The following is a 25,793-nucleotide window of genomic DNA, read 5'->3' as shown; positions in this document are numbered from 1 at the left end:
AGAAAACCCTCAAGTAGACAGCAGCGAGGCAGCGGGCAGATGCAGGGTGGCGTGGATGGTGGGCTTGGCGGCTAGGGGCGGGGCGGAAGTGAGCAGGGAGGAGACGGGTGGGAGAAGAGCTGGGGAGGGGCGACGACCTCCCAGGGACACAAGCGGACCTGCCCAGGCCTCCCTGATTGCCCGCCCCCCAAAGGCTCCTCTCAGAGGCAGTGGCAGTAACCTGTCTGGCCTGTCTTCCCTCGGGTCTCATGGTTACCTCTGGCCTTAAACTTGGGCCCAGCAAGCACTTGCCTGCCAATCCCTCGGCCCCTGAGTCGGTGACAGACCCAGCACAGTCTCACAAAACAAGTGAAACTCCCGTATGCTGAAGCTAGAGCCGGCAAAGCCAGCCTCGGTGGAAATGGTCTGTGGCCCATGGCTTACTTCTGGGGACCCTGAGGCTCCGTGTCACTTGGCCACTCTGCTGTGGGCAGGACGTGCACGGGATGCCACGGGCGTAAACGCCTCTAGGACAGATCTTTAAATGCCAAGTTCAGGCCCGTGTTGCCACCGATTGAGGTGGATTCCTGGCAGCAGACTCCGGGGGAGCTGGCCTTGCTCCTCATCTACCTCCCCACCCCTGGCGTGCAGGGACCTTTCTAGAAGATCACGGATGCTGCTGCTGGATGAATCAGACTCCCCGCCAGACTGAGGGTGCTACCTCGTGTGCAGCCATAACTCTTTACTCTTGGAGGTCGTGGAGATGCTGCGGGTGGCGTCGGGCGGGGGTGGTACAGCATCACAGGCTGGGCAAGGTGCCCAGTGGAGACGCACAAGGGCTGGTGTGAGGGTTAACAGGGATGGGTTGTAATAAAAAGCATGAAGCTGTTCGTGTCCTCCACCCTGTCTGTGACCCTCTGACCCAACTCCCAGGGTCACGTGAGTAACATGCCTCTGTGGCAGGTGTACCCTGGGCACGCTCTCCGGATGCTCTTCTTGAGGATGTGCTGGGTTCTGGAAATCTCCCTGCCGCTGAGTTGTAGAAGACCCAACACCTCCACTCCTGCTGTCTCACCGTGTTTCCATGTACTGAGTGGCCTTCAGAAGAGCTGGGTGCTGGGGGGGCCTCATCACATTTCCTAGGACGCACTGTGTGGAGGTGACATCTGCGTCAGGACTGACCTTCCCCAGTGATAGGCCCAGGGGTGGTGGCAGCCAGGCAGGTGTTTTTGCCCACTGCGGGTCTCCCTAGCCTTGTGGCAGCCAGGCAGGTGTTTTTGCCCACTGCGGGTCTCCCTAGCCTGTGCCTAGGACATCCTTCCTCTTTCCTGCTCCAGGGGCCCTGTTTTCTGCCAAGGTATGTGAGCAGCTGTTGTGTGCACACCTTCCTGCGAACCTTGGATGGCTGACCATCAGCCAGCCTGAAGGGGCGGAGCCTGTTCGCCTCGGTCACACTCGAAGGCCACCCACACCCTTGCTGGTGCTGTCTCACCCGTCCCTGCCTCACCCAGCTCTACCCCACAATGACAGAGGACACTGCCTCTTCCTCCAGGAGGCCTCCAGATATACATGCAGAGCTCCTGACTCTGGCCGCCTCCGTGCTGGCCAGCTCCTCGATGGTCCCAGACCTGTGGCTGCTCAGGATTCCCTCCCCCTGGGGCTCCCAGCAAGGCTTGGATGAGTTTGTGTTTGCACCGGAAACCTCCTGCCTCTGCTCCTTGGAGTTTCTCTTAGTAGCCGGGGCTGTCTTCTCCATCCTTGGCCCAGCCACCCTCTTCCTTCCACTCATCCTGTGTAAGGGGCTGGGGGCCAGTTGGGCTAGAGGGAAGGGAGCATATTCAGGGAGCCCGCTGTCTACCTACCTGGCCTCTTGGGGTGTCTTGCAGTCTAGGGCGCTGAGGTTTTGAGATCCAAAGGCTCAAAGCCTGTAGAGGTCACAGAGCAACCAGACTGTCCTCTGCCTGAAACCCGCGGCAGTGTCTTTGGGGAAGCTGGGCTACCCAGGGTGGCTCCTCACAGTTCCGGTTCCAGGCCCTTGTGGACCCTTGGAAGGAGAGAAATGGTCGTGGGGCAGGAGGGCACGGGGAGGGTATTGCTCTTCCCAGGGGTGACCTGTGGCAGCCTGTGGCCAACACTACAGGGACAGTCGATGTTCGCTGCCTTCAGAGGAATGGGTGGGTCGGTCCCGTCTGCCCATCCCGATGGCCGGCGGGGCCGGAGAACCCACGACTGGGATTGACAGGCCGTGAGTGCTGCCCCCACCAGCTGCTCCCCCGCGGCGTCCCTCACCCAGCGCTGGACTCAGCTGCAAGTCCTGGGCCTTGGGTTTCTTGGTGCTGTTCGGGCCAAGGCCTACCCATCCTCCTGTTTCCTCCTTTCCCCTCCGTGAGCCCTGGGCTGTAGCATTTCCCGCAGGGAGCAGCGGCCACGGGGCCCCTTTGCCCCAGGTTGGGTCGTGCCGAGCTGCCTCTGCGAGTGAAGGCTGACCATCGGGGCAAGTCCCTTCCACGTCCACTGCCAGCTTGGAGTCTAGTGGGAGTGTTTACACCCGGGAAGGAACAAATGTGCCCCATGGGAGCCCCTTGCCCCTTAAGCAGCACCTTTCAGCCCAGAGGAAGCCCCACCTGGCTGGGCAGCTGCCGCCTCAGGACCTGCCACCTCCCTGGTGGTGAGAGAAGCCTCGTGGGTCTGATGAAGCTCGCTGCTGGAGCATCGGGGGCTCCAGAGTGCACTCCCCACCCTCACCCACCATCTAAAACTGGCCCCAGGCCTAGTGCGAAGGGGGCTCTGTCTAGAGCACAGTGACAGCCCAGGCTCCCTGAGCAGACCGGCAGTTGGGGGTGCCAGGGCCCCACACTGAGGCCTGCCCACACCTCCCAAACTCCCCCGGGCTTCCAGAGTGGGTTCTAAGAGGGAACATTTCCCTCGGGAAACATTAATGCTGGAGTAGCTTGGATCCTTGGACGCTCACCCCTGGCTCCACAACACAAGCAAACAGGCCTCTTTGAATAGGATTCAGGTGTCTCAGGAGTGAGCGAGACCAGTCTAGGTACCTGAAACCCACGGCCCCTGGCCCTGCATCTGCCTGCCCAGGCCGTCCCCCGGGCGGAGGGGCCTGATGGGGCAGTGAGGTGGATGCCTCCCCAGCCCCAGGCCTGCTTGGCCGGATGGCCCCACACACCAGGCCTCGGGTCTCACCCAGCCCCCAGCCTTCGAGGCTGCAATAAATATTGATTCGGGTAAATCGATGCATTTCCGAGGACTTGGGTCGATAGCAAAGTTACAAGGATCAGGGCAAAGTCATGCACGTGCCCAACTCCAGCACCTGGGAAGAGCCAGGCAGGGTCTGAGACAGGACTGGCCGTGTGTCTGGAGTGCCGGTGCCACGGCCTGAGGGGCTGGGCCAGGGAGGGCTTGGTAGGCACTGGCCCGTAAGCTCTCACCTGGTCACAGTCAAAGAGATTGACAGGCAGGGTGCAGCCGGGCGTTCCTCCCTGTGCTGAGCTCCCCGACGCACAGCTGCCTCTCCTGTCCTCATCCAGGACCCCAGCAGGCCTCCGTGTGAGAGCTGCAGGCGCAGGCGGGAGAGGACTTTGTCCCTTGGGGTTCCTACTCCCCTGAGGTGGGAGCTCCTCCCAAGCCACCTCCTTCCATCTCTTGCCCTCGCAGCGCCTCGCCCTGGCCCTGGGACCCACAGCGGTAGAACCCATCAAGCCGTGATCCTGAGGCAGGGCCATTCCGGCTGACCCCTGCCACGCACGCATGCCAGGCCCGTCCCTGCATCTTTCTGATCACGTCCCCAAATCTAATCCAAGCCTCTGAACGCCCCTGGGCCCGTGGGGTCCTCCCACGCTCACCGCTCCCCTGCTTTGGGGATTTTGTACACACGGCAGCCTCTGCCTGGGACTTGTATTCCCTTCTCAGTCCGTGTCCAGCACTGAACGCCCCACCCCACCCCACCCTTCTGAGCGCCCACCCTCCTGGACCTGCCCTTCCGCAGAGAGTGTGGCTGGGGACACAGTCCTGGGAGGAGGCCCGCGTCATCCGAAGGGGGTGGCTGAGGGGGTGAGCTCAGAGATGCCATCTGGGTGGGCCGTGTCTGGGCAGAGGCCGTTTGCCCTCCGTTCGCACATTCACCCCGTTTGTTCTACTCCGCCTCTAATCGTTTCTCACGGCTCTGACTTTCTCTGCTGCCTCCTTCCCGTGAACTTCGAGGCTGAGTCTGGTGTGCTCCTGCAGGGCCGCTTTATCGATGAGAATCTGGCAAATGCAGATGTGCTGTTTCCAGCTAATAGCCCCAGATCACTCGCATTGCCCCATTAGCAGGGAAACCCGCCTGTGTACATTACACACCGCCCAAGTAGGAGCCGAGGCAGAGGTTTTATGACCCCATAAAACTTGGGGAGTTTATTGCTATTGAACAAATATGCAATCCGATGCTTCAGGTTCAATATATGTAGCCAGTGGCACCCAAAGCCGGCCGTGCTGTGGGCCGAGCTGTGGGGAATTCAGGGGCTTTGGGGCTGATTGAAGATTGGCTGTGGGACACGGGCGAGCTGCACAGCGGCCGCGTGGGGCTAGTCCTCCTGCATGCTGAGCGGTCCGAGGACGGCCGGTCGGGGCGCTGGTCTGCCACTGCAGTGCTGGGGAAAGGTGTGCCCCTGAAGGCCCTGAACAGGAGGGGCACAGGGTGAGTCCAGGGAAGGGTCAGTGGCTAAGCCTTACCCGCCAGAGGGCCTAACCCATCCTTCCCCAGCCTTTCCGCTACCCGTCCTTCTACCTGTCCAGCAGCTGAGCTATCCATCCAAAACTCCGTTTGTCCCCCCAGCCACCCCACCACTCACGGTGGGCGCATCCTCCCTGTATCCACCTGTCCACTGAGCCACCGACCCGCTCACCCGCTCACCCGCCGTGCCTGTGTCTGTCCATCTATTCATTCACCTTCTACCTGGGCACCTGCACCCCTGGCCTCCCGTCCTTCCCGCTCTGTGCTGCCCCTCAGGGGCACAGAGAACCCAAGCCGGGGAAAGCGATCATCGTACAGTATCTCCTCCCTGACTCTGGCCAGGGGAACCCCAAGAATCCCTTTCTGTCAGTCTCATGAGTTTAAGTAACGGAGACCCTCACGGTTAATGCAGTTTCTCTTCCCTTTTCAGTTTTGTGCTGGGCACACACTCTTTCTCCCACGTTCGTATGTGACTCTGAGCTTGTGCATCCTGGGCAACTGTGTCGTGCTGCTGAGTCCCATCGCCAACACTTGTACAGGCGGCGGTCCCCGATGTGGCTCCCCCAGCACTGACGGAGATGCTTTTCCAGTGTTGGCCGTTGCAGCCGACCCCGTCTTTTCGCAGTTATAAGTGACACTGTGGCTGCCACCTGAGCCTCAGTGGTTAGCTCTGCCCCTCGAGTACCTGAGCAGCACAGAGTGCGGAAGGAGGTGCCCCTGGGCTGAAGGCTGAGCATCGCATCACCCTGGGCACATCTTGTCCCACGACCTCCAGGCCCGGCCTGCTGATCTGCGGCCTTGGCTGAGCGGGACCTCTGTGCGGCCTGCTGAAGTGGCCTGGTGTTCCCAGCAGTGCTCGGTGGGGCCTTCCTCATCGCCTCAGTGGCCGGAGCGCAGCCGCCTGTGCCGCCTCTGCAGTGCGCTCTCGTCCTCTGTGACGTCTTCCCTTCAGATCAGCTCACACCATGTTAGTGGTATTCGTTTTTGGTCACACTGGCTTCAAAAATTTACCCAACTCATTGCTTGCCTTTTACCTTGATGTTTTTTTTTTTGAGTCACCTGAGCCTTTAGCTTTCATGTAGAGGATGCTCATCTTTGATTTTATTCTTAGAAAGTTCTTTCCCGCCAGGGATTCAGCAAATATTTGCCTCTGTTTACTTCCTGTTCTGTTCACTGGTTTAAGTCCTGTTCTGGTAGCTCTGCTTTATCCTCCACCCCACGTTCGCGCCCCACCCCACACTGGTCCACTGGAGGCTTTGGGTCTCCCGCTCTTTTTCCCTTTATCCCCCTCTTCCCTCCCTCCCAACTTTCCTCCCTCCCTTCCTTCCTGCACACACTTTTCTCAGCAGCCTGGAGACTGCCCCTCCCGAGGCCAAGCCCCCGACATGGCTACCTGCAGACAACGCAGGCCCAAAAAGCAAGAAAGTGGACATTTCCTGTGTGGGAACAAGATAGAGTGGGGTCAGGGACCCAGGGGCTGGGGCCCCCAGAACACTCATGGAGAGATTCCTGACTGGGGTGGGGGCACATCTGTCCTGGGAAAGGTGTTCAGGACACGAGGCATGTGGGATGCGAGGGGACGCGTCACAGAACTGGGTGGGGCAGCACCTCCCTCCCGAGCCCAGGGCAGCCTCCGGTCTGACTTGACGGCCCTCACAGGAAGGAGACAAAACCTCCGACCCCCGGAGAGGGGATGGGACCTGATCTTTGAACGATGAGTGCAAACGGGAGCGCCAAAGACCGGGGCTCGGGTGGTTGGTCATTTGCTTTGCCAAGTGGGTCAGTCAGCTGTCCTTCAGGGTGACACAATACCTGAGGAAAACAGCTCAAGAGGGGAAAGGTTTATTTTGACTCGCGGTTTCAAAAGTTTCGGTCCACCACTGCTTTAACTCCGTTGGTTCTGGGGAAGTGGTGAGCTAGAGAGGCCAAGATGAAACAAAGACGGAAACTCACTTCGTGGAAGCGGGGTGAGGGGAGCGGGCAGAGGTTAGGGTACTCGCTTCAAGGCCGTGCAGTCCAGAATGACCCACTTCCTCCAGCTCAGCCCCACTTCCGGGAGTTTTCACCCTTTTCTCACCATTGCTACCAGCTGTGGACCAAGCCTCCAACATCTGAGCCTCGGGGGAGCATTTGGGACCCCAGCCACTGCTGGATGTGGTGACACACACCGGCAATCCTAGCTACTTGAGGAGCTGAGACCAGAGAATCACAAATCTGAGCCCAGCCTGGGCGAATCAGCGAGACCCTGTCTCAAAGGATGAAAATCACAAGGGCTGGGACGTAGCTCACTGTGATGGTTCTGAGTTCAGTTCCCACTAGCACCATCAATCATCAATCAATCACGCAATCAATCGTCCAATCCAAACCACAGCGAGTGCTTCATCCTGTCCGCAGTGTGGACAATGGCCACCGGGGAGGGTTGAGGGTCCGGGCGTGGACAGAACCCATGACAGCAGGGACACATACCCAAGGAGTTAGGACCTTGGTGTTCCCTGAGCAGACTGACCGCATTCTGCCTGGTCCGCCTGGGTCCCTGCCACCACAGGAGGACACCCGTGTCTGCCCGCCTCTTCTGAGGAGGCCCTGCTTTTGTCCTCACCCGCAGGGGACGCGTGTGGGTAAAGCTCCATTGCAGATGGTCTTGGGTGCAAATTCAAGCTCTGCCCACATGAGAGATGCCAGCTGAGCCCCTGCCCACCTTGAAGCCTTAGCTGCTCTACCTGGAGAAAGATAATCAGTCACACACCCAGAACAAGACCTGGCGGTGGGAGGTCCTCCTGGTGTGTTCCAGAAGTCTCTTCTCCCAAGGACTTCCTGGACCCCTTTGTCACGAAGCTCTATTCTTGCTTCTGACCCACTCTGCAGCCCCTCAGGGAGTTTGGGGTCTACATGAATTTCGATGCTGACGTTTGGGTCTTCCACTCTGTTAGCAGTGGAGTCTGTGGAGGGTGATAGAGTCAAACTGAGCATTGTGCTTTAGGAACCGGGCAGTGAGCTGGCTCCTGCAGGGTGCAGGAAGTTCTCCTGAAGGGACTTCATCACTTCCTTCCGCGGCCTCCTGCTCCTGCAGAGAATCTCTGCAGGATGTGGAGCAGGCCTGCAGGGTAAGCTGCCATCTTAAGGCAGGCAAAGCAAGCAATCCTTAGGTCACTGCAGAGCCATTTCCAAGCCAGGCACAGATAGGGACCAAGATAAGGCTGGTGTGTGGCTCAGATAAGATGAAGCCACAGCGATGGACTGGTCCCATCCTTAGCCACAAATGCAACAATTCGGGCTTATCTTGTCACTGAGAAGAAAGAAACTCAGAACTAGCTACAGGGTCCTATGCATCCCCCAAATGATTGGATACCAGCCCTGGCCACATTACCAGAGGTTGAGACTTAGAGGAAGGGAGGGGATGGATCTGCTTTGGCCGGGGCTGGCTGCACAGAGAAAGGCTTGAAGCCATGGCAGAAGTGGGTACCGGTGGTCAGTGCGGCACCATGAGTAGCACCTATAGCTGGATATGGACTGACAGACTGGGCTGTCCTCCTGGAAGGACCAGGGGGAGCCCAAGTCCTAGAGGTGGTGTTGGAAGGCAGAGGTTCAAGGTAGAGTCTCAAAGAGCCTGATCTGTTGGGAATAGGACTGGGACAATCTCTGGGTGCCCCTGCTCTTTTCTTACCAGGTGGCAAGTGAGGGAGACCCCAGGAACAGTGCAGGTGAAGGACCCACGAGTGGAGCAGGTGACCATCTGGAGGGGCTGGGGAGACCCTGAGCTCCAGCCTGGGACCACAATGTCCCTTGTGTGGGCCCAGCTTCTCCCACACAACAGCTGCGCCATTGTTACGGCTGAAACGTGACCAGTTCGCTGCAGGGCGGGGCAGGTGCCATATACAGAGGATTAATGGACAGGCACAGGAGGGGCTGTGCACTTTCTGGCTTGTCAAGTTAGTTATCAGCCTCGATTAGCACCCAACACGGCCTGCACCCGTGCCCATCAACTCGTTACTGCTAATTCCAGGGACTCCGAGGCCCCTCTAGTCCCAGTGACCTCAGTCATGGCCCCTGCCCTGTGGCGGCTCTGGGGAGGACATTGAGGCCTGGGGGTGGGAGGCAGTCAGCCAGCACCTCTCTTCCAGCCTCCACTGGCCTGGAGCGACAGGATCCTTGGACCCCAAGTTTTTCTATGTAACCAGCAGGTTTAGAGCAGAGCTGGGCAGAGAATCTGCCAGGGTGGGCATGGCTCTGCCAAGGGCAGGGGTCTAAGAGCTGATCTCACCTCTCCCTGGGCTCCTCCCAGCCCACCCCAGTCTTGGTGCCTCGGGACTGTGCACCCTTTACCCACATTCCTGCTGGGGCCATCCCAAGGCTCATACCGATTGAAGAGAGGTGGTAAGACGCAGCCACTCAACAAACCCTCTCCCGGATATACCTGGCTGGGTATTGGGGCGGGAGACTGACCTGGACCTCCAAGACGTCAGGTTGTCCAAGTCATCGGTTTTCATGGGGACAAGTGTCGTTCTGGAGGTTCAGGCTGCAAGTACCACACCCAAGTGGTCTCCAAGGTCCGCGGCCTCTCTGGCTGCACAGAGTGTGGAGCAGCATTCACGCCCTGCATCCCGGGTATGGTTGAGAGCATGCAGACAGGCTCAGCATTTCCCGCAGGCATCTCCTGTTCCTTGCTTGCCTTGCTCGTTTCTTGGCTGCTTTGGCCCTTGCAGAATCCTCCACGGTCTCCTTGTGAGCAGCCGGGCTCCAAGATTCCTTGGGAGAAGGGCCTGGGCTCCAGATCTAAATGCAGCCCCTGAAAACCGAGACCTGCGTGTGACCGGCGTCAGCCCTCACCTCAGCCTCTCTCGCAGTTCTTGGATGGGCGGCTCTTTCCTCATCACGGGGACCGAGTGCGCCTCACTCTGTCAGTCTCCCCTGAATTATGGGTTTAATAGCAGAGGAGGCTCACAGGGCTGCCTGGGTTGCACTGTGCCAGCTCAGGGCCCCAGGAGGCCGGAGGAACCAGGGGCCAGTGCCTGCCATCGCCCGTGCTCACCCTGCTCCCAGTCAGGGCCGCAGAAGCCAGGGGAGAGATTTATCTTCCCTGGCTTTACGAGGTACTAACTGAGAGCAAGAGGAGGCTGAGAGGCAGAGCTGAATAATTGATGGCCTTGCCTCGCTGGGGGAATCGCTGGGCGGATGGGCTGGGGCGGAGGTGGAGGGTAGTGCGGGTACTGGGTGCTTTCTCAGCTACTCCTCCTCCTGCTAGCCTCAGCCTCCCTCCCGGAGCACCCACCTCTGCAGAGGGATCTGGCCTCTTCCTGTGTACTCCTTCTCCTCCATTTCTCCCTGTAGACCCCCCTCCAGCCAGGAGGCAGAGGCAGGGTGCTCCTCCACACCCCAGACAGGCCCTGGGGGCAGCTAGACGCCCCCGTCAGGGCAAAATGGCTCTGGAGCCTTGATTGCCCAAGGCACAATTCCTTCCCAAGAGGGTTTCATTTGTAAAGGGTTCTCAGTGATCACAGGCCTGTCCTACCCCTGGGGCCTGCTCCTCCTGCAGTTGCGCATAATCCTGCCCTTTTTCTCAGAGCCAAAATGAAAAACAGAAAGAAAGAAAACTTGCCTAGGTGACCCTTTCGAGGCTGAGCTGGTATGGAGGAAAGCAAAATTTTGTTTCATCAAAATGAAAGTAATCCCTCTACTGTTAAGAAACAAGTACTTACCACGGAACCACATCCCCAGTTCTTTTTAAAATTTTAAGACAGAGTCTCAGTAAGTTACCCAGGCAGGTCTTGAGCTTTCCATCCTCCAGCCTCAGCCTCTCAAGTAGCAGGCATGATACGCCTGCATGCACCACCGTGCCCTTCCCCAGGCAAGTTTTCTAATGCAGGGCCCAGTGTATGGTACAGGACCAGGAGGAGGGTCACAGAGTCTTCTCTGGGGACCAGTCCATAGCCCACTTACCTGGTACCTTAAGCTCTGTTGCACCAAGCAGAGTTCAGATCCAACCTGCCTCAGTGGCCCTTCTGGGCTCAGACTTGAGTTCAGGGCCCCTGGACAGGGGCTGTCTTAGGCGCCACTGGCCTCCCAGATGTTCTTAGCTGCTGGAGTGAATGTACAATAAAACAGTCATACACTCTGAACACCGGGGCTTCTGAGAGAGTCACAGAGAGAGAGACTGAGCCATGGGTACAGAAGGTGACATAAGCCACCTTCTGTCAGGTCCACACTCCTGTGAGCAGTCCTGGATACCCACGGCCCTATACTCCTTACTGGCTCTACACTGTGTCCTTGGGCCCAGTGGCCTGGGCCTGCCTCTGGTCCTCTCCTTGGGACACCCCCTCCTCCAAGCCCACATATGAGGAAACATTTACTGCACCAGCGATGGGTGGGCCTGTCATCCGCCGAGTTTGTTTTCAATTAACACTTGTTCGGTGAGGTTTTCATCCTGCATCTCCCTGCGCTCAGGCAGACGCCCTTGGCCTAGCATAATCTGCTGAGCGCTTGCTCAAATACAAGCAGCTTTGCCACGTTTTAAACACGACTAATCTAATCCGGGCTTTGGGAATTGAAGGTGGGCAGTAGCTGGCAGCAGATCGGTCTCTGACGCCCCCAGGTCCAAGCAGCGAGCGTCGGGGAAGAATCTGTTTGGGGGCAGGGTGGGGTCTTGGGTGGCTGAGTTTTCCCCTCCCCGTCTCACCAGGCCTCCTGCTACAGAGGGAGGGCAGCGGCCAGGAGCCTCCGCTGAGACACAGCAACCCCTTCCATGAGCCCAAGCTGACCGGCTTCCTGCTGTGCCCTGGCCCCCACACTGACACCCCGCTGGCCCCCTCCAACAGCACCCAGCACAGTGCACTCCTCATCCCTGCAGCCCCTCTCTGCAGGAAACCAGATTCCATTTCCTAGAGGACCAGCCAGGAACCAGGAGTGGGAGGTGGGGCCCCCTGTCCCTGCGGGTGGGGGCCAACTTTCCACAGCCCGAAACCACAGCCACCCCCTGCCCCTTGTCAGCACTTGTAGGGTTTCCTGTCCCTGGTGCACCCTGGCGTGCCCGGGAAGACACAGGGCCCCGAGGCCTCTTACCCCAGAGTTTCACCCTGTGGCCTGGGTGAGGCCCAAGTCCTGGATCTTTCCTGCCTGAGGCAGAAACCGCAAAAGTACCCAGAACACACGCGGCTCCCAGTTGACGGATTCAATTCAATTCCACAAATATTGACCCTGAGTCTAATCCACTCACCCTCCAGCGCCGGCTCATTCCTCTGTGGGGCCCTGTGCGGCCGCTGTATGTCCTGATTAATCCAATCCAACAGTGTTACTGGTTCGTGGCGAGGGAGCTGAGCTCTTCTGGGCTCGGCAGAGGGGCAGGGTTGGGGTCTGACCTCCGCACGCCTGGGGTACGAGAGGTCAGAATGGGACAGGCTGTGAGCGGGGGGGCCACGAACACCTCCTGAGGCCACAGTGGGAGGGTCTTGGGGCTCATCCTAGATCTGGGAGGAGCTGGCCAGAGCATAGGCCCACGTGGGTCCCTCAGCGAGGGCAGTGGGTGGACAGGGCAGGGACAAAGCCACTTCCTTCGGTAAGACAGGCCCGGATGCCTGGGGCCTGAAGCAGGTGCTCGATAGGCGCTCCAGGTCCCTGCTCCTTCCTGGGGCAGAGCTGCTCTGTTCTCAGGCTCTCCTTTTCCTTCATCTGGCCGCTTGGCCCTGTCCCTCAGCAGCTTTGCCTGGGACTCCATGTGGCTTCAAGGCCCGGGCTTACGGGAAGGGGTCTGAGGAGAGAGAGTGTGATGGAGGGCAGGGGAGCAGGGCCCAAGAAAGGTAGGGGCCCAGGGCAGCAGCAGGGCACTGGCCATGTGGTCCAGCCACTCTGCCTAGCCGTGTACAGGCTCGGGTGGAGGGCACTACAGGAGAGTGCTGACGGTGAGTGTGCAGGGGTCCTGAGGCATTGGTTCCTGTTAAACACAGAAGAACAGCGGCGTCCCACCCCAGCAGCCCTCTGGCCCGGGGCCATGGAGGCCCCCGACAGAGGAAGGCATGGCTCCTCTCTGGCTTTTCTCCTCAGCCCAGCAGGGCCTAGGTGTGGGCTGCAGTGTACCTGTGTGGAGAGGAAGGGCTGTGGGCGTGTTGGCTTTGAGCGGAGGCCCACTGGACCTTTGCCTGGTTCGGCTTTCCCACCTTAGCGGGTCATGTCCGCTGGGCACTGCAGCTCTGTGGTGACCGCAGCACGGGGACATTTATCAGAAATGGAACTGATGGATTAAACTGGAACCGAGTGAATTGATTTTTTTCCCTGGGCACTTAAATGTTGCTCTCTATCAGCAGTCAATTCCCACGTGGGGTGGCCAGGAGGACAGGTAGGGAATGATAGCACGGCTGTGCGAAAATTGTAAGGGGCAAAAGGGTCGCTCGCCAAGCGACAGGTTGGGTGAGCTGGGTGTGTGGACAGGCCCGGGATCCCACTCCCGTCTGGAAGGTGGCAGAGGGGGCGCGATCACAAGTCCTGCTACCTCCAGCCAGGTGGGCACCCAGGGCTGGCTCCTCCTCCCACCGCCCGTGCGACGACACCAGACCGGTCCTGTGACTTCTGAGCCTCGGTGGCTTTGGAATAATCCCGGGGAGGGGTGAGCCAGAGATCGTTCACTCACTGATTCACGCACGCACTCTTTCATTCGGGTTGCAAAAACATGATGAGCAATTCCAGAACGGCACAGGGCAGGATGGTGATGATCCAGACGGGGTGAGTGGAGAGGCAGCCCCCTCCTCTCTTCTTGGGAGAGTCACCTTCAGCACGTGAAGGATGCTGGACCCACACACACTCGTACACACTCCGCAGTGCCCCACTTGGTCCCTTTTTGCTGACCAACTGGCCCCAGGTCTAGGTGTGTGCTTGGCTGAGCACATGGGTCCTCTGTTCTCCTGCGGATCCTACGAAGGTAGCTGGAAGCCCACAGGCACTGCGATGCCCTGGCTGGGATTCTGGACGGTGCGGGTGCCTGCCTTCCAGCCTGGCTGCTGATGCGGGGTGGAGGTAATCAGCACACTCTGGAGGGAGAAGGGCAGGTGAGCAGGGCCTGGACTCGGGAGCAGCCAGAAGAGCTCACGGTGGGCAGGCAAGTCCCCAGGAGGTCTGGGTGGGGACCACCCTCTTCAGAACCTTGGGAAGAGGCCCTCTGGGAGGACGCCTTGCAGCCTGCGAGCTGGGACGGGGCTGGCGTGCTGGGCCCTCGGAACCTCAAGGACTTGCTCCACCCTTGCACAGCCCCAACACTCACTACCCCTCTCTGATAAAAAGTGGTGACACAGAACCCTGGGGTGCGTTGGAGTATTCAGCCTCAGATGGGCCCCTATAGGGAGTTCTGGGTGTGGTCAGGGAGCAGGGAATCTTGGTGCTGCGTCTGCGTTTGGCCCTAAAGGGGTGAGGTGAAGTAGCAGAAGTCGCCTGTCCTCAGAGTAAATACAGTTCCCAGCTGTACACCCTCGTCCAAGGTGAGACAGGCTGGCCCAGCTATCAGCAGCGACGGCCCAGTGAGCTGCGGCTCTCAACGTTTCCCGGTCTCTTATGATTAATCGTGAGAGACATGCTGAGCCAGGAAAGCAACGGGCATCTGAGGGCTGCGCTCCTGCGGCAGCAACCAGGAGCTTCAGGTGATGAGGGCACCGGGGAAGAACAGTCCAGGGCCTCCCTGGCCCGCGGCCAGAACAGCGCCAGGTGGGAAGTGAGGCCCCGCCCAGGCCAGCACCACTTTCCCGGTTCGGACCCTACCCCAACACCCTGGGCTCTGAGCTCTGCTGTTAGGCTTCTAGCGGTCAGGGTGCTCACATCCAGCCTCACATCCTGATGTTACGCACTTGTGCGGTAACCTCTGCGAAACTTGCTTCCTTTCCCACAAAAGCAGCGCAGTCCAGGACAGCCTCCCCCAGCCTGACTTGTAAGTGTGGGTGGTTCTAGGGTGCTGCAGCTTGCTGACGGTCCATTACCCTGCTTCACCCAGACCTGGCACGGGCCCGGGTTTTAGCCGGGGTTGGGAGAGCCAAGGAAAGGTGGAAGAAGCCAAGCCTGGCTGGACTCAGGGCACAAGAGAGGCCTGGAGTTGTAGGAGGCGTCGGTGGGAGTCTCCCGAGGCTGAGCAACTCAGAACAAACTGGGTAAGCAGGATAATTTGCTCTGCTCTGATTGCTGATCGCTCTTGGCCTTTGGACCTAGCCAAGGCCCTTCAAACCTGGAGGTGAGGAGGGACTGGGGCCTGGAATCATCTGACTCAGGAAGGCGGAGGGGCCAGCCCAGGATCCAGGCTGGGGCAAAGGGCTCTTCTGGTGGCTCATCCAGGCGTCCTTGCCAGGCCGCTCATTTCCGTGGTACCAGCTTTCCTTCTCTGGAAGCATGCTCCCTGATGCTCCCGTCACGTAAGGGAGCTGCCTGGCCCTGCTTCGCTGGCCCTGTCCGCCCGTTTCCTCTCCTGACCCCTTACCGCTGCCATCCCTCCCTCCCTCGCTCACCCTGCACCTGCTTGTGGAGAAGACCCCCCCCGACTGAGCCCCTGCCTGTGGTCAGGGCCTCTTGGAAGCCATCTAACCTGCACCCCAGCGGGCTCATCCTTCCTTGACAGAGCCTGGCCCTGGGACCCACGGCTGTCACCACCCTTAAAGTCACAGCCAGCCAGTAGCCGACGGCACAAGAACTGTGGCTGCAACTCTTAAGATATTGCTGGAGGGGCGTAGCCAGCAGCTCCATCTTGCCGCCTCCCTGAGTTTGCCTCTCTCCAGAGAGCCGCTCTCAGACCCCCCCGGGTGGAGAGTAGGCAAGACACTGCTGGGCTGCAGCTTGCCATCCTGCCTGGGCCACCATGCACTGGCCGTCCTGGTGCCTCCTGGAGCCCACTAGTGTGATCTGTGCGTAGATCCCGCCCTGCACTGCTTGAAGAAGTCACCAAGAGGGCCACCTGATGGTGCACTTCTGCTCCCGGTACCGAGAGGTCCCAGGTCCTCCTTGATCCTAGATGCTCAGTGGTGCCAGCTAGGGCCAGAGACAGGAGAGGGTCCTACAGAGGTGATTCTCATTGCTGTAGTGGCTCTGGTCTGGCCTTTGCATATGCCGTCCAGCTGGGTCCTCCACCCATCTGGTTGTTGGGTCTGGCTTGTTTCCTAAAGCCATTCCTAATGGGATTGCCTCGGGACCACGTGTTTTCCAGGCCTTCGGAAGCCTCACAGATGAATTTCATGTGGGGAGGGGCTTTGTTGCCTTACTTCTGCATCCCTAGCTTCCCCCAGGTCAAGCCCTGGTACCTTCACCCTGGGGCCTCCCCCTGTGATGTGTCCACCGTGTCCTGCCATCCCCTCCACCAACAATGAACTAAGGTCCAGCCAAGACGCAGGCCCTGGCTCCCATTGCTGCATGGCTGCCTACCCAGTCTCCAGCCCATGTCCACTCAGGGTCTTAGAGACAGGGCCCAGCCTCTGTTGTGATGATCTGGTAGGCAGCCATGAAGACACATCAGTCAGCTGCCAGTCTGTCACCCACCTCCTGAGATCACTCTGCACCTGTTCTTGGGTCAACCCAGGCTCCTTTGGGGGACACAGCTGCCACAGCTGCCACCGGGCATGTGGATGGGAACCTTTGGGAGTAGTTGCAGGTGGGACATGGCTTCTAAATGTCAGTGAGGGCTCTGTGCCAATGGCCTGAATGAGGAATGAGACAAAATTTGCTGTGCGAGGACTGGGGATGGAGCTCAGCAGCACAGTGCCTCCCTGGCAAGTGCGGGGTCCTGAGTTCGACCCCGGGTACCTAAGAAAAAAGAATGTAAAAATTTGCTATATGAGTGTGCAAGGTGTATGTGTGAGTACGAGTGTGTCGGTACGTATGTGGGCAGAGTGGGCAAAGTGTGCACATATGTGCGTGCATATGAAGGAGTACTTGACTGTGTAGGCATTCGCGTGTTGTAAGCACGGATGGGAGAATGTGCACACGTGTGTTCGTGTGAGGGAGTGTTTGTGATGAACACGTGAATGCAGGATCACACAAGTGTGTGTGCACACATGTGAGTGTGCCCACCCAGGAGTGTGCAAGCGATCCGGGCCTTGCGGCCCCAGAGACTCTGGGTCCTTGGCATCCCGCTTTAACATTGGGGAGGGCAGGAGGGCCGGAGGCGCGGCTGAGCCTGGGGCAGTCTCACCGCCAGAGGCCTGGGTCCCAACCCTGGATGATGGTCTGGGAGACCAGGACGCTCAGAGTGGAATCCGTGGCCATTCAGGGTTGGCAGGGTGATCGTTCAGCCCAGGGTTTAGGGCTAGAGCACCCCTCGCCTACCCTGTGGGCCCGGCATTTCTTTCAGCCCGATGCTAGCCTGAGCCCACAGGGTAGAGCTGCCGTGAGGGCTCGCTGCCTGCACCCTGTGGAGGTGGCTGCCATATTCTCCCGCCCCTCGTGGGCTGGCTTCCGCCAGGCGATGTCCACAGCATATGAGCACCAAGCTGCGTCCTTGTAGGCCCGGAGGGAGGCTGGCTGGCTGGCTGGGGTGTTGCACGTGGACTGCACATGCTCCTCACGCCTGTGGGTGTGCCCTGCTGTTTGCAGTCACAGGAAGATTTCAGATCTAAGGTGCCGAGCTGCGACTGAGCAGTGCCTAGGGAGGCTGGGGAGAAAGGTCCCAGCCGGGAAAGTGGGGCGAAGAGGCCCCGTGTTGGCCTGTGCTGGGAACACGTGGTCGAGGTTCTGTGTGGGTGTGGGCTGCATACTGGCTCGGGACCCCCCACCCCCGGGCCACCTGGCACATCCCAGGGTGCTGGGGGCCTTTCCTGACCCACAGACACAAACATACCCCATCTGGCAGCAGAAGTCTCAACACACCTCCTGGGTCCCTGTGCCACCGCAGGGAGGGGAGCTGATCTCCTCGTTCTGGACAGCCCCCCGCACCACACCCCACACCCACCTCCCTCGCAGGGATCCAGAATCGCTGGGAGGGAGTGGGAGCCGGATGCAGCCGGCTGTGTTGCTGTTTTAGGAAAAGAGGGGCTGGAGGCAGGAAGGTGCCCAGACCACGTTCCAAGGAGGTTGTCTGGCTAGGGGAGGCCGCACCTCGCCCCTGCACCTCGCTCCCGCACCCCCAGCTTCTTGGCTTCTTGCCTCTCGCACACGGCCCTCTGCCTGGCAGCCCCAGGGCCCGGAGCCACCGCCCGCCCCGCGCGGGTGTGATTTCTCAGCGTCGTCCTCCTCCCCAGCTTGTGTCTCACATAGGGAATGTTTCCATTTTTACAGCAGAAAGAAGCCCATTCCAAGCGCCTCAGCCACAGCAGAAGCGAACAGCCCCCGGGGAGCAGCCACACATCAGGTGCTCTTGGGGGTAGGGGTGCAGGCTGTGCTGCCAGCCGTGCCCTAATGGCTGTCACTCAGGGAGCTGGCTCTAGCCTGGGGGAAGGGTCTCCTGCACGGGCGCCAGCCCCTGGGGAACCCCGAGCCCCTTCCCAGATCTGGAGGAGCCCCCTGGTTCCAGGTCAATGGATCTGTGATTTGGGGGCAGAGGATTTGCCTGAGGGACACTAGAATTGGAGTGAAGTGTCCAGGCTGAGCCGGCATTAACCTGGGTAAGTTCATATCCTAGCGCTACCTCTTTCAGACCCATAGCCCTAATTCCAATCCCCACTGGGCCGGCTGGTCCCCAGCCTGCTCTGGGGATAGATTGAGGCCACGGTGCAGGACTGCGCAACTGTTGGTGCATGGTACAGCTTGCTGGTGGTCCTGCTGCCACTGCCATTACCTGACTGTTCTGCTGCCAAGTGCACACAGCTGACACCTCAGGAGTGAGGGGGACACTGTGTCTACCATTATCTCCCAAACCTGCTTAGGTCTGATCCCCCAGGATACAGCAACCAGATCTTCTTAGAAAGAAATATTTGCTACTCAGAGAACAGCACAGGTTGGTGAGCTTGGCATACAAAGGTCTCATAAACCAGTGTGAATGCAACTCTGCTCCTGAGACTTAGAAAAATAAAGGACAGAAAGGGCAGCAAAACAACACACATGGAAATTTACAAAGAAAATAATAAAAAATCGGAGGAAACAGGAAAAAGATTTGATTTTACCTGTCATCTGAGTTTGCACCTTGAAGGAATAGGGTGCTCTCTGGGGGGCACCCTGCCAGCACAGCAGTCCTGTAAGAAAGGCGGGAGCCAAGGGCAGGGTTGGTAGCTGATCCCGGTGCCTGGGAGGAGGTGTGGCACACGCTGGGTGTCTCTGTCCTGCCAGGTGGGATGACCACAGGGTCACAGCCCCGGATGCCAGAGAGGAGGAAATGGTAAATACCCAGGCACTTCCAAGGCGGGCTGTGGGGCCAGCGTGAGGACGAGCATCTGGTCCCCATTCTCCTGACTGGCCCTAGCAGGTGGGGGTGGCTGAAGGCCTGATGAGGTAGCCTCCTGTCATCACTGCTGTCCGCTTATTAAAACAAGAGGAGTGTGCAGGTGCCCACAGCAAGCCTGAGTCCTCACACACAGCAAGCGGGGTGCTAGAGCGTCGTGCAAAGACTGGAGCTTATGGGTGATGCTGGACCAAGGTCCCCGCTACAGTCTACCAGTGGCCACGGAACCAGGCCTGGGGGGAGCTGGTGTGCAAGTTTCACCTGCCTCCCAGAGCACCCACACGACCTGAGACCGTACGGGCCTCTCTGCCTCGGTTTCCTCCTGGCACCTCCTGGCACCTGCTCTCCCTGGGCTCCGCTGTGGTGCTGGGACGGCCCCATCTCCCTCCTCTGGGGGTGGCTGCCCTCCCTCCTCACCCTTCTCCACCTGCAGGATGTGCCTGTCTCTCAGAGGAGTTCATGTCATCGGTGCCGGAGGAACAGGAGACCGGGCAAAGGAGGCCAGCTGCTCTGCCCACTGTGGGTCCAGGTGACACGAGCATCTCTCTCTATTCACGAGTGGGGAGAGGAGAGGTGCGGAGAGAGGTGGCCACAAATATTCCAGTCTCCCTGCACAGGGTAGCAGCCTGGAAGTGTCACGTGCGCTTCCAGGGAAGGGAGGGAGCCGAGTGCTCTAGCCCGAGTCCCTGTCACATGTGGCGTGTGGAGTCCTGTCACCGACCATCCTCGGCCGTGTCACCTTCATGAGAAGGCAGAACCGTGCTTCCGAAGGACGCACAAGTGCCAGGGCCTTTCCTCAGGGTCTCTGGCCTTCAGTGGGGGCTCTGAGGATTCGGAGGGGGGCAGTTCTGACGCTGCACAATCTACCCTCCAGAGGCTACGATGGCAATTCCTGGCTCTCAAGCCGAGGCCTGTAATCCAAGCTGCAGTTGCCCCCACCTTTCTGTTTTGTGTTGCAAAACAGGGGATTGAACCCAGAGCCTTCACACTGAGCTATATCACTAGCCATTTTATTATTTTTATTTTAACTTGGGATATGGTCTGAGTTGCTAAGTTACTGTTGGGCTGTTGGTGCAGGTGCCTATTCTGCTGCATATGGTCCTCTCTGCCTGGCACTGGGCACTGGCCTCCAAGACCATGGGTCTGTGTGGTTCCCGGAGCTGTGTGGGGTGCCACAGGCAGGGGGCACTAGCCCAAGCCTCGCTGCTCAGCTTGCCAATCCTGTTCCTCACAATTAATTGCTCTCTGAGCTACCCTAGCTGACCGAGGCCTTTCCCTGTCCCCGACCTTGGCCTAAAGGAGTCCGCCTCGTCCTCGGTCTCACCCCTCATACTCCAGGCCTGCTAGCCCAGTGCAAGGTTCTTGATGGGGTGAGGCATATGTCTGCCTCTCCTCTACCCTGCCCTGCGTGCAACCCAGCCCCACACGGTCTTGCCTCTGACCCCCGACCACACTCTGTTCTGTGTGTGCTCACACCCCAGCCCCAGCCTTTCCTGGCCCTGTGCCCCCTGAGCTCCTGGACTGTGAGGCTGGCCCCGCCCCCCTCAGTGAGCCCAGTGGCTTCTCTGGTAGAGTGACTTTCTGGGAGGTACCTGTTGGATTCACTGCAGCTGTCCTAACTGTCAGCATCAGATGGGTTTTCCCTCCTGGTGAGCCCAGCAGGGAGAGGCCACTGGGGAAATCTAGGCCAGTGATCACTCTCTCCGGTCTGCTGATGTCCTCAGCCACAGAGGCAACATCTGCCCCCTCAGCAGATGCATGGTGCTACTGGGCCCTCCCACTGTGGTTGAACGTCCAGCCCAGGACCAGGCCGCAGTGACAGCAGCCTGAGCCCACTTTAAAGGCCCTTCCAGCTGAGGCAGAAACCTGCTCCCCGTCCCTTGGCAGACAGGCTAAGGTGCAGGTTCCCCGGTCCTAGGAGACTGAGGAGCTGGGCAGCAGGGATGGGTGTACAGACGGGCTACCTGTGCCCCTGCCTAGCTCTGTGCCTGGCTGGTAGCGTCGCCCTGGTTGTGCTTTAAGCCTTATGACCTCCTCTGCTGCCCAGTGAAGTCATCCTGGGCACTTGTGGGGTTGGTGGTGCAGATGATTATTTTTTTAAAACGTAAGTTTTATTTCTGTTTAGGTATGGGGAAGCCAGAGGATCAGGACACAACTGCCATTGGAAATATAGTTTCCTACTCACAGTTCCCAAGAGGGTCGGGCCCTCCACACTATGGAGCCCACAGGAAGAACTAAGACCTTTCAGGAAGTAAAGGGAACGGGGGAGTATGGGTAAAGGCATCCATCATGGCTTCTGTTGCAAGAGATGGAAAGACAGGGTAAAGAGCTGTGGAATGGGCCAGTTTGAGTACATGGGCACAGAGGCTCTTCCCATTTGCCTTGTGAGAATCCTATGAAGGGAGGGTGCTCGCAGGGGAGCACTTTACTATCTCTAGAAGCTGGCCAACCTCAAGAGGGTCAGCAAGGCCCCAGGATTTCAGAGCATCAGAAAGACATAACAAAAGCATAGTAGTATTGCTCAGCGGAGAAGGCTCCGGATAGGGGAGAGTGGTAGTGTGCCCAGCAGGTGTTGACAGTCAGTGCCCCATCACCCACCCCTATCTGCCAGACCCTAGCTACACACCCGAGGACCAGAGAATTGCCTTCTGCCTGTCCCAGGCCTGATCCCTCTGGCTCCTAGAGAAGAGGAACCATCTCCTCCTCCAGGAGGGCCTGTCAGGGACCTCTCCGACATCAGCAGTTTGCACTGTGTCTCTTGCTTCCTGCATGCTGTTTGCGTCCTCTTGGGAATACCTAGTAGGTTCCGTTCACCACTGTGTTCCCAAGTGTGGCACCAGCCCAGCCTATACAGCCCCTTCCGCATTTTTGTAGGGAAGCCATGCCCGACCTACCTCCTTCCCTGCGTGCCTGCTGCCCGCAGCCCCTCCCTGGACTTGGCCTTGCCCACGGTCTCCAGAGAGATTGCACAGGAGGCCTTCCACTGCTTGGGCCTGCCTGGGGGCATGTGTCCTTCACAGGGCCATCTGAAGCCTTTCATCACAGCTTGACCCATGCCTGGTCTTGATTCGGTCGTCTGGTTTTATGTGTCCCATTTTATGCTAGTTTCCTTCTTCTTGTGAGAGCGCGCGCGTTTTTCCTTTTAACCAAAATGATCCATTTACCGAGTTAAAGTTGTGTATTCAGGACATTCACTCCATAGGTGATCATCATAAACAACAGGGTGCACAGGGAGACCTCTTTTTGTGTATTCTAAGATACTTAATGGCATATACACTTAAAATACCTTTTTTTTCTGGTGAGGGGAGCAGGATCTTCTTTCCCCCTTTAATTTCAGTAAAGCATCTGTAACATAAAGTTCATCATTTTAATCACCTCAAATGTGAGGCTTATAGGTATCTGGAGCCTTCACCTTGTGCAGCCAGGGCTGCTGTCCATTCTCAGGGCATTTTCAGCCTTCCCAGTGGAAACCCTGCACCCAGGAAACAACTCCCTGCCCTCCCCCAGCCCCCGACAGCCACCACTCCGATTTCTGTCCCTATGAACAGACTATTTCCCATCTCAGTGAGATCATACAGCATCTGTCCTTCTGTGGCTGGCCTATTTCACCCCTCTGTCATGCGCCTCTTGGCTGCATGGTGTTTTAGCTCTTTATGTTCTGCAGCAATGGATAAAGTGGATGTCCTGCTTTTAATTCCTTTCAGTTTTCAAAAACACACTTTAATCTCAGCTTCTCCAGTTGCTGAGCATTTGCCATGGCATAAAGCTTGCTGCTCCCTCACACTGCAGACCCTAGGAGAGGCAGCTCAGGCAGTGTTGGGATTAAGTCAAGCCCTTGAATTGTGTGCCTTCCACCCACCCCATTACCCAACAGGAAAGTAACTCAGAGTGGCTTTCCACTCCAGGATGGGGTCACTAGTAACCCTGTGACTGTGTGCCCCTGGGCATGAGAGCTCCTAGACTCCAGCCTGAACCCTCAGTGTGGAAAGGGGATACTGCGGGCTCTCCAGATAGCCTCAAGAAACAGGGGTTGTGGCAAGGGCTTACCTGCAGAGCTGCTCAATGTCTTACTTGGGAAGCACTCTGATTGGCCGGGCTCACGTCACACAAATCACCTTCTATTCACTTCCATGGTCAGGGCATGAGGTACACACTGTGACTGTCCCAGCCTGGCTTTGATTCCTGCCACAGGGTTTGCTCTTTGGAGTTCAGCTGTCCCTATAGCACTCGCCACTGTGAAGAGCGGCCCGCCCGACTTTGCAGAGGAAACAAACTTTGATGGAAGTGGCCTAGGAGACAAGACTTCGAGGGGGCTTGAACCTGGGCCCTGTGGCCCCAGGTGGAGAAACTGAGTCTTACAGCAGGGCCAGACTCACCGGTGTCATAAAATGAGCTGGGACAGGCCTAAAAGCCACACCCAGCTCATGTTCATTCTCCCAGGGAGTCTTCCCGTTCCGGCCAAGTCAAGCCTGGGGTGGTCACGCCCAAGCACGAAAGAGGGCTGCCCTGTCCACTTATCCCCAGTCCAAGACAGGTCAGTGTAGGGTGCAGTTGCTGCCTCCCCAGCTGAGTCCTCAGCCTTGCACCCAGGTATGTGAAGGTGAAGATCCTGCTATCACTTCAGCCCCAAGACTCTGGACCTTACATTTGGGGCCGACCACAGTCCACTTTGCTGTTGTGGACTGTGCTTTGCCTGGTGCCCAAGTGTCACGGAGCCCTTGGCCCGCCTGTCTACCACAGGTCTGATACCGCCTTATTACAGTCACGTCAGCCCCGGTTTTATAAATTATGAATCCTTCTAAGTGTTTACGGCACCCCGGTGTGATTCTGGTGTGTAGGGCTAATGATTCAGGGCGGCACACGAGGAGAAGACAAGACATAAATTGGAAAACCCAACACAGCGCCCCGTTGTGGAGATTTCCCCTGATCCTTAAATATCAGAGATTAATTTTTTGAAAACATCTATAAAATAAGAGATTTATACCTAAAACAATACTGTATACTGTGACAGGAAAGGATTGGAGTCAATTTATTCATGTATTAGTCAAAAACTCAATTTCATATATTGTGCAGAAAAATTAAAACCCTTTCTACATTTTATTACAAATTATGTATTCTCCGTATATAGAGATAAATAATTGATAGCATTACAAATACTTAATCTAGAAAATATTTATTAGGAACAGACAACTCATTTTTTATGTTTTGTCGAGGACAATATTGCATACTTTGAAAAATTAATGATGACTTTTTGAAAGAAAAAAACCCCTACATCCTAATTCTTTTGTTGAGCATCGTCTCCAAGTCTAGGAAGTGTGGGGTGGGGTGGTGGGGGCCTGGGACCTCTCCCTCACTTTACTCCGGCTGTGGACAAACTCAAGGGTCTCTGGCATTGGGTTTTCGGCCGGTCCTGTCTCCCGCAGGGGAGGTGCTTGTAATTTTAAAATAAGTGTTTCTGACTTAATCTCTGTAAAAGCACCAAGTAATGAAATTTGTGGACGGAATCTCACAGAGCGAAGAAATCAACACTCCCCGCCTTTCAGTCCGGAGAATTACAGAGCCCATGAGTTGTCTCAGCCCAGCTGGGCCCCAGGCTGTGCACCAGAGGAAGGTGAGCCTTGCATGTTAGGTGACTAGGGCTTTGCCCAGGCTAATGCCTGGCACCCCGCAGGCTGCCCAGCCTGACCTTCTGAGGCGAGGGCCCTGCCGCTCTCCTCCGAAGTTGTCTGTATGAGGCTCCAACCCCAACACCACCCCAGGCCCGTGATGAGGGAGGTGAGGGTAGGTCACTGCCACTGTGTACCTGGGACCACAGCTTGGCCCCTGGCCAGGGCTCTCCCACTGACCTCTGAGACCGCGAGGGTTCATGGCAGTGCCCCTGTGCCAGCCCAACCTGGGGAACACCCGAGACTGAATAAATAGCTGCTGTGTTTATTAAAAAATAAATTTCGTGCCTAACGGAAGTGCTGCTTCTATACATAGAAAAATGGTTTAAAATAAAAAGCAAAACAGTTTTCAAAGGCGCCATGGCATTAATTATTCATCTTTTGCTAATGAAAACATGCCTTTGCAGGCAGCGGGCTCTCCTCCCTCCACATGGGGGTCTTGGGGCTCCTGGGAAACCTGGCTTGAGGGTGGGTGGCTGAGTGGCTGGGGCGAGGGCCTCTGGGTGACAGCCTCGGGAGTCAGGGAGGCTGGCTCTGAGCTTCCAGTGTCCCCTGAGTAAGACAGAAGTGACCACGTTACCCCTCCTGGCTGCTTGGTAAGCGTGGGTGTCAGATCTGCCCTGTGGTTGTGGGCCAGACAGGGGCTGCTTCAGGACTTGGGGTCAACAGGGTGTGAAGACGACAGCCTGGCCTCGAGGAGTGGCCAGTGGACACTGTCCGCTAGTTCATGGCCTCCCAGACAGGCTAAGAGAAGAGCAGCGCAAGGTGCTGGCTGGCTGGTAGAGCTATTTCTTGAGGAAGGAGGTGGGAACACAGGCTGAGCATTTGATTCTGACTGGTGAATCCATCTGGGAAGGTGCTGGGGCCAGGCCTTTTAGCAGGACTGCCTGAACAGAGGGGCACAGCTGTCAAGGGAGGGGCAACCGCACTGCAGACACGACCCGTGGCCCTGTCCTGCAGAGTTGCTCCCCTCCCGAGTCAGTCTCCTCACTGCGGCTCCCTGTCAGTGTTCGAGTGTGCACAAGTTGCCTGACCCCCACGCTGGAGATGTACACGGCCAGGAGGGCCTTTCTGTCTTATGCCTCCTCGGATCGTGCCG

At 57.9% G+C, this 25,793-nt stretch overlaps 2 long non-coding RNA genes across 2 annotated transcripts; both read right to left on the bottom strand.

The window, feature by feature from the left end:
- Nucleotides 1–890: 890 nt before the first annotated feature.
- Nucleotides 891–3,459, bottom strand: LOC117284138. The gene is made up of 3 exons (XR_004515234.1): nt 3,423–3,459; nt 1,842–2,023; nt 891–1,128 (listed from the first exon to the last, which is right to left on the bottom strand). It is a non-coding gene; the product is annotated as an uncharacterized LOC117284138 (long non-coding RNA).
- Nucleotides 3,460–4,358: 899 nt separating this feature from the next.
- LOC117284137 lies at nt 4,359–9,830 on the bottom strand. Its single transcript, XR_004515233.1, has 3 exons — nt 9,149–9,830; nt 7,452–7,644; nt 4,359–6,621 (listed from the first exon to the last, which is right to left on the bottom strand). It is a non-coding gene; the product is annotated as an uncharacterized LOC117284137 (long non-coding RNA).
- Nucleotides 9,831–25,793: the final 15,963 nt, after the last annotated feature.

The sequence above is a fragment of the Fukomys damarensis genome, unplaced genomic scaffold (genome assembly GCF_012274545.1).
Source record: "Fukomys damarensis isolate Sample0158 unplaced genomic scaffold, DMR_v1.0_HiC HiC_scaffold_34, whole genome shotgun sequence".
Lineage (NCBI taxonomy): Eukaryota > Metazoa > Chordata > Mammalia > Rodentia > Bathyergidae > Fukomys > Fukomys damarensis.
Note: the sequence above shows the minus strand (reverse complement) of the source record. Positions and strands in the feature narration are given on the sequence as shown.